Genomic DNA, 7,227 nt, shown 5'->3' with positions numbered 1-7,227 from the left:
GCAGGAAAGACAGTGCCTGACACCGACTCTTGATGCGTCTTTATTTTAGTTGTTTTTATGTTTTTGTATTTTATTTCTACAATTTATTTTGGATGTTAATCACTCAGAAAGGATCCTACTTCTGAGTTTATCTTTATTTTCAGTTTCGAGTTGTATTTTATTTTTATATCTTTATATACTTGAGTTATTTTGTTTTTGCTGAGTGATAAGTGCTTGTGTATTAGTGATACAAAGTATTCTTTTCTTACAATGAGCATTAATTTTCTCAAATTTTATTGTTAATAGATGTGTATTTGTGTTCTTTTGTGCATGTAAGGTTGTGGAGACAAATATAGAAGAAAGAAGCCAAAGTAGATTACGAGTGCACTTAGTTGATGAAATCTTGGAGCGAACAAATGTGAAGACACAAGTTGTGCTTAAAGACATGTAAGTGTGTGCCAACCTCCATTATATTCAAGGAAATATACAAATTGGAGGGGCACAAAGGCAGTCACTCTCAGGTGTTCCGACTTACGCAAGGCTAGCAAGATTATCTTCAAATATGCTTTTATTTGAAGATACAACGTGATCTACAGCAAAGACGTGTGCCCGCTTATGTTGCCTTCATGAAAAGTATGGATTTGGGAATATTTTGGCAGAGTACTGTAGCAGATTAATATAGAAAATCAATGTAGTAATTTACTGTAGCAGGTACTGTCCACAGGCCACTGAAAAATTAAATTTCTACAGATTCACATGGGCATGTGGAAATTCCACACGCCTGTGTGGATGCCTGATTACAGCCTATTTAAAGCAGTGATTTTAGCCGATTTGGGGATCCATCTTTCCATCCTTTCTTTATCTTTTCCCCATCTTTGGAGGCCCTTGTTTATAGGGTATAGAGAGGCTTTGACAAGGTTTTTGGAGTTGTTCTATGGTCTTTAACACCGCATTCCTTTGGAAGAGAGTTATTGGGGGAGCTTTCATCAGCATTGATTCTGCGAGGTGTGCCCTAGGCTTGACAAGGGAACCTTTGAGGAGGATGAGGCTACTCCACAAGACCATCGACACAAATACCAAAGGGGTTTTATTCATAGATTGCATACTTTTACTTTTGATTTCAGTATTGATTGTATCTTTCTCCATGGAGAGCTGAACCCCTATAGGGTACTTGGACTTATAAACCCTAGGATGATATTGTTTCTTTGACTTCTCTATTATGTTTCTTTAATTGATGTCTTTGTTTGAGTTCTAATGTTGAATTCTTGTTGAATGGGTTTTCCCTTAAAATGACACTAGGGTTAAGAGCCTACATTGGTAATCCTTGTGAGTGGGTAATACACCATCAGGGTTAGACAAAGCAAGATTGGAGAGGGTCGAGAGGGTGAGTCTAGTGGTAGCAGAATATCCCCTTTCCCCTCTAGTGTGATTTATCCTACCTTTACATTCTAAGAGTTCTTTGCGGTCACAATATAGTGAAGTGCTAAGAGACGAACTCCGCTGGGGCTTAGTTGGGCAAGAAACAGAGTAAAGTGCTGAAGTAATCCTTAGTATTTGGGGCTTAATTGTGACTAGGGGTCTTTCGCCTTGAGCAAAGGGTTAGATCTATGTTAGGGAATAAGGTTTATCACTTGGAGTCCCTAGAACTTTAAGTAACTTTGTATAGTGTGAGGTATCGAGATTAAGTGATTTTTCCTCCGGGGCATAGTGTAGGGTTAGTCACGGTTGACCTTAGGTTTGGGATCATGTATTTTAGGATTTCCACGGCTCATTAAGCATCAGTTAGAAATCATAATAGTTGGTTTTGCACTTGAAGCAATAGTCTTAAGGGGAGCAATGTCCGGGTGCCCTACTTTCTATCGATTGCCTTTCCTCTCAGTTTTTGTAGTGTCTCTCTTTCTAATTGTTTTTATTTCTTTTCATATTGATATTATTCACTCCACTATCGGTCCATCTTCACTTTAGTTAAATAGCAATCTTTGTGTTTTTTATCACTATTACCTATGGATATGACTACCCACTCACTAGGATATTATTACTTCGACAAACCCGTGCACTTGCGGCACACATGCAAAAGGGCATTGCCAAGTTTTTGGCACCATTGTCAGGGAATAGGTGTTTTACAAACAATTTATACTTTGCTATTTTAGCTATTCATCATTCATTCTATTTCATATTTTCTTAATCTTCCATAGTTCTGATGTGTTTTTCTTTCTTTGGTTCCAGCTCTAGGTTATGACCCGAGGGAACCCTTCAATATTGGTTGAAGGAGATCCTGAACTTGAGCGAACACTTCGTAGAAGGGGAAAAAAACCCGTGCAAGAACAAACAAATCAAGCTGAGGTAGAAGGTGAAGGGTTAGGTAATATGGCAGAGCAGAATGAGCAGCAGAGAACACTATCAGATTATGCCAGACCCGTAGTTCTGGGCACACAATCTAGTATTGTGCAGCTACCGATTACGGCTTAGAATTTTGAGCTAAAGCTAGCATTCATACAGCAGTCGGCACAATTTAATGGTTTGGACGATAAGGATCTGGAAAACCACATCAAGAATTTCTTGGAAGTGTGTGACATGCTTAAGACTAATGGAGTTACGGATGATGCTGTCAGATTTGGGGCCTTCCCATTTTCCTTGAAAGAGAGAGCAAAACAGTGGCTATATTTATTACCTAGAGCATCAATTAATACTTGGGAGGGGATGGTAGAAGCTTTTCTTGCCCGATATTTCTCTCCTGGAAAATCTGGGAAGCTCAGGAATGAAATTTCATCCTTTGTGCAAACGGAATTGGAGTCTCTTTTTGAGACATGGGATAGGTTCAAGGAGCTCCTGCGGAAATGTCCTCAACATGGATTCCCCAGGTGGATGATCATTCAGACTTTCTATGATGGGTTAAACCCGAGCACAAGACAGTTACTTGATACTGTAGAAGGAGGTACCTTAGGAAGCAAGACCCCTGAAGAAGCCCGACATCTCATTGAAGAAATGACTATGAACAGTTATCAGTGGAACATAAGAGACAGAAAAAAGATATCTAGACTTTATGAGATCGATGCAGTTACTTCATTGGCAGCCCAGGTTGAGTCATTGAGCAAGAAGTTAGATACTTTAACTTCTCCTAGAGTGGCGGCCTTGACTAGTTGCACTGGGTGTGGGGGAGGACATGCTTCATCCGATTGCACGATTTCTATTGGTGGTACATCCTCGGTTGAACAAGCGGATTTTGTGGGTAATGCAATGAGAAGCCAAGGCAATCCATATAGCAATACCTACTATCCGGGTTGGAGGGGCCACCCAAATCTTTCATGAAATAGTCAAGGGCAACGAAAGGCCATGGCACCAACTAGTTTCCAACAACAACAACAAGTCCTGAACATGGAGAATCGAGTTTCAAGTTTGGAAACTAGGATGACTGATCTAGAGAAGGCTTTAACCATGTTTATTCAATCATCAGACACAAGATTTCAATCGGTTGAATCCACACTTCACAACCACACAACATCATTGCAAAATTTAGAGAATCAAGTGGGGCAAATTATGAAGTCACTAGTAGAGAGACTGACATGACCGAATATGCGTGTAAACCGCAAATGCATGGGTGTTGAAGTAATAATACCCCGGTGAGAGGGTAGTCGAATCCACAGGGAATAGTGCTTAGAACCACCAAGATTGCTATTTAACTAGAATGAAAATATGTTAAAAGTGATGTGAAAACAAACTCAATGCAAACGAAAATAAGAAAAGATAAAGGAGGCGCAAGTAAAAGATAGGGGAGGCAATCGACGATAAATGGGATACCTAGATATTGTTCCGCCTAGGACAATCGTTTCAAGTGCAAAAACCCCCTATTATGCTTTCTAACTAATGCATTAATTAGTCGTGGAGATCCTTTAATACATGGTCCGAAATCTAAGGTTAACCATGCCTAACTCTATACATGTCCCGGAGGAGAAATTGAATAACCTCTCAACCTCGAACTCGTATAGAATTGCAATGAGTTCTAGGGATTCCAAGTGATAAACCCTATTCCTATGTATAGACCTAACCCTTTGCTCCAGGTGGAAGGTCTCTAACCACAATTAAGCCTTAGGTGCTAAAATCACTTCAATGCTTCACTCCGTTGAATTCACAACTAAGCCCAAGCGGAAGGTCATCCCTTAACCCATTCACTCTACTATGGCCGCAAAGAACTCTTGGAACGTGGAGGTAGGATAGATTACACCGGAGGGGAAAAGGGACGCTCCGCTACCTCTCGACTCACCCTCTTGATAAGTGTCTAAATGTACGTATTTTAGTATATGTATTTGTTGCGTCTAGCATGTATTTGTATAAGAATTGATGCCCGTTTTATGCTTAATCGTGTGTTATTTGTCTTGTAGGGCACGGAAATGCCACGGAGGACACGAAGATATAATTTGGGAGAAAAAGAGAAGAAAACCAGGTCACGGTAGTGTAGCATATTACTATAGCTGGAGAATTGCAGTAGTGGCATTTTAGCAAAATCACTGTAGCACATGGTGGGTTTTCGAGTAAGGAATTTAATCATGGCATACGGCCTCAATGCTACCCTGGATTGAGCCCGGGATGATCACTATAGCCAATGAAGAAGATAATTGATTTGAAGGCATACTGGCTTAATGAGGTGCTCATTGAGCCAGTATAGACACTATTCTGAGAGCATTTGTGGAGATTGCCTACCCCAAACATTGTCAATGAGGGGCTTAATGAGTACCTCGTTAAGCCGGTATACCACCTTAATGAGGTCCTCATTGAGGTGGGGATACCACCCGGGATTGAGGCCATTTGGAGGGTATGATGAGTTGTATATAGGGTGATTTTGGGGGAGAATTGAGGACCTATTTTGGAGAGAACTTTTTGGAAGAGCTTTTTGGGGCAGCCACCATTTGGGGGAAAGGAGAGGAACGAAGACATCATTTTGGGTAGAGTTTGTTTTGAGGCTTGGGAAGATCAAGGGGCTTGAACTTCAAGGGGAAAGCTTCATCATCAAAGGAGGAGGAGCATTCGTCATTCCTTGGGCTAGAAGAAGCATCATTCGGCCGGCATTCTCCCTCCTCATCATCATTCGGACTAGGGAGTGCCATTTATGCATTTACTTCTTGTTTTTGTTGTGTTTGAGATACTTGTTTGTGTGATGGCACACTAGACCCCCAAGGCCACCAGATGTAGTTGAACCTTGGGGGGTTCATCATGTATTTTGGATGCTTCACTTTTATTTGGAATGCATTGGTGTGATTTATGGTTTAGCTCATTGTGTTTTATGCCTAGAACTATTATGTGGAGAAATCCTTAGTTCTTGTTTGAGTTGTACATGTAGACGAGACCTACTCGCGTGTACTAGATCATTTTTGAGCTGGAAGGGGAGATCTTTGACCAACATACCGAGAAATTGGATGTAGGTTGCCCCTCCGAACCATGAGGATGAACTTAGGTTAAGTGTATCCTTGTTGCATATCTCTATTCACTTAATGCAATTGTAGGAACATGATTAAGAAGAGATCCTTGTCATCATTTGTACGGGATTAGGGTTTAACCGCCGAGAAATTGGGGTTGAACTATTTTGAGGTCCGTCGGTCTAAATCACCCTTGCTATTTTTTTCTTATTCATCTATACATCATGATGACCCCTCTTAGGAATCCTCATCCCTAGGCCTGTTCTTATCATCATTGCTCTTGTGATTTTCTTGCTTGCCTTGGAATTGTTATACTTGTGTTTTATTTACATTCTTGCATCTATTAGATTAGTAGACCATGCTTAATTTGTAATGTTAGAAAGTGAGTGATGGAGGAGTAATAGGAGCTCCTTAGCCTAGTGGAATATGATCCTTGGGCTTTTAAACAAGGTATTACTTGGCGACCCCGTACACTTGCGGGCGATCAATCAAGTTTTTGCGCCGTTGCCGGGGACTTTAAGGAATTCTAGGAAACTTCTAGCTTATTGCTCTAACCATTCTTTCTTTTCTTTTTATTTCATCTTTTCTTTTGTCTTGTTTCTTTTTGAGCTTAACTTTCTTTATCTTTATTGACTTTGCAAGGTACTGTGTATGACACGTGCAAATCCATCAAATTTAGTTGCATAAGACAGTAAAATTGAGAGAACTTTGCATCGAAGACTTAGAGAAGTGGGTGAAAGCATTAGTGAAGGAAACATCAAAATTGAGGACACAGAATCTGTAATCATGGCGGAAGAAAGACGTACCTTATCTGAATATGAAAGGCTGCAGTTCACGGGTGAAGAATTCAGTGTTCAAGCACCATCCATTTCCACAAACAATTTTGAAATCAAGGCAAGCACCATCGGCATGATCCAGAATTCAGTCCAATTTAATGGTCTTGCGAATGAGGATGCTCATGATCATCTTGCCCGTTTTCTCCAAATTTATTCCACTTTCAAGATAAATGGAGTGACAGATGATGCGATCCGGCTTCAACTCTTCCCATTTAGTTTGAGAGATGGGGCATATCGGTGGCTCACATCCTTACCACCGGGATCGATCAAAACATGGAAAGATAAGGTTGAAAAATTTTTGGGAAGTATTTTCCTCCAAGCAAAGCGGTGAAGCTAAGGCAAGAAATTTTAGCCTTCAAACAAGGAGAATCGGAGACTCTATTTGAAGCTTATGAAAGATTTAAGGATCTCCATCGAAGATGCCCCCATCACGGCTTTGCTTCTTGGATGCAGATGCAGATCATCTACAACGGGTTGAACTATACAACTCGTTAATTAATTGATGCTGCAGCTGGTGGATCTCTTATTAACAAATACCTCGACGTAGTTGAGCAACTCCTTGAATCAATGGCAAGCAATGATTCTCATTGGGCCTCAAGAGGTGCACCACAAAAAGTGGCCAGAATTTATGAAGTTAATGCTAATGATGCTCTTGCCGCAAAGGTTGATGTGTTATCTCGAATGATAGACATGCTCATGGGTAGTAGCTCGAAGTCAGAGTCGGTGATGAGTTGTAGCACTTGTGGTGAAAGGCATGGAGTCGCCCAATGTCTTATTGCTAGTTCCTCCGTCACCCCAATTGAGAATGTTGATTATATTGGGGGACAAAGGCCACAAGGGAATCCTTACAGCTTGACTTATAATCTGGGGTGGAAATACCACCCAAACGTTTCATGGAATCAGGGGCAACAACAAAAAGCTGCACCACCTCCACAAGGTTCCCAAATGCAACAACCAATTTTGGAGAAGAGGTTCACTACTGAAGATGTGCTCACCAAGTT

At 40.8% G+C, this 7,227-nt stretch overlaps 2 non-coding genes across 2 annotated transcripts; both read right to left on the bottom strand.

Moving 5' to 3' along the window:
• Positions 1-2,727: 2,727 nt before the first annotated feature.
• LOC120259650 lies at positions 2,728-2,834 on the bottom strand. Its single transcript, XR_005536207.1, has one exon. It is a non-coding gene; the product is annotated as a small nucleolar RNA R71 (small nucleolar RNA).
• A 3,722-nt stretch (positions 2,835-6,556) lies between these two features.
• On the bottom strand, positions 6,557-6,663 carry LOC120259693. The gene has a single exon (XR_005536249.1). It is a non-coding gene; the product is annotated as a small nucleolar RNA R71 (small nucleolar RNA).
• Between the last annotated feature and the right edge of the window lie 564 nt (positions 6,664-7,227).

Source organism: Dioscorea cayenensis, chromosome 4 (genome assembly GCF_009730915.1).
Source record: "Dioscorea cayenensis subsp. rotundata cultivar TDr96_F1 chromosome 4, TDr96_F1_v2_PseudoChromosome.rev07_lg8_w22 25.fasta, whole genome shotgun sequence".
Classification (NCBI taxonomy): domain Eukaryota; kingdom Viridiplantae; phylum Streptophyta; class Magnoliopsida; order Dioscoreales; family Dioscoreaceae; genus Dioscorea; species Dioscorea cayenensis.
The sequence above is the reverse complement of the archived record's forward strand: the minus strand, read 5'-3'. Positions and strand labels throughout refer to the sequence as shown.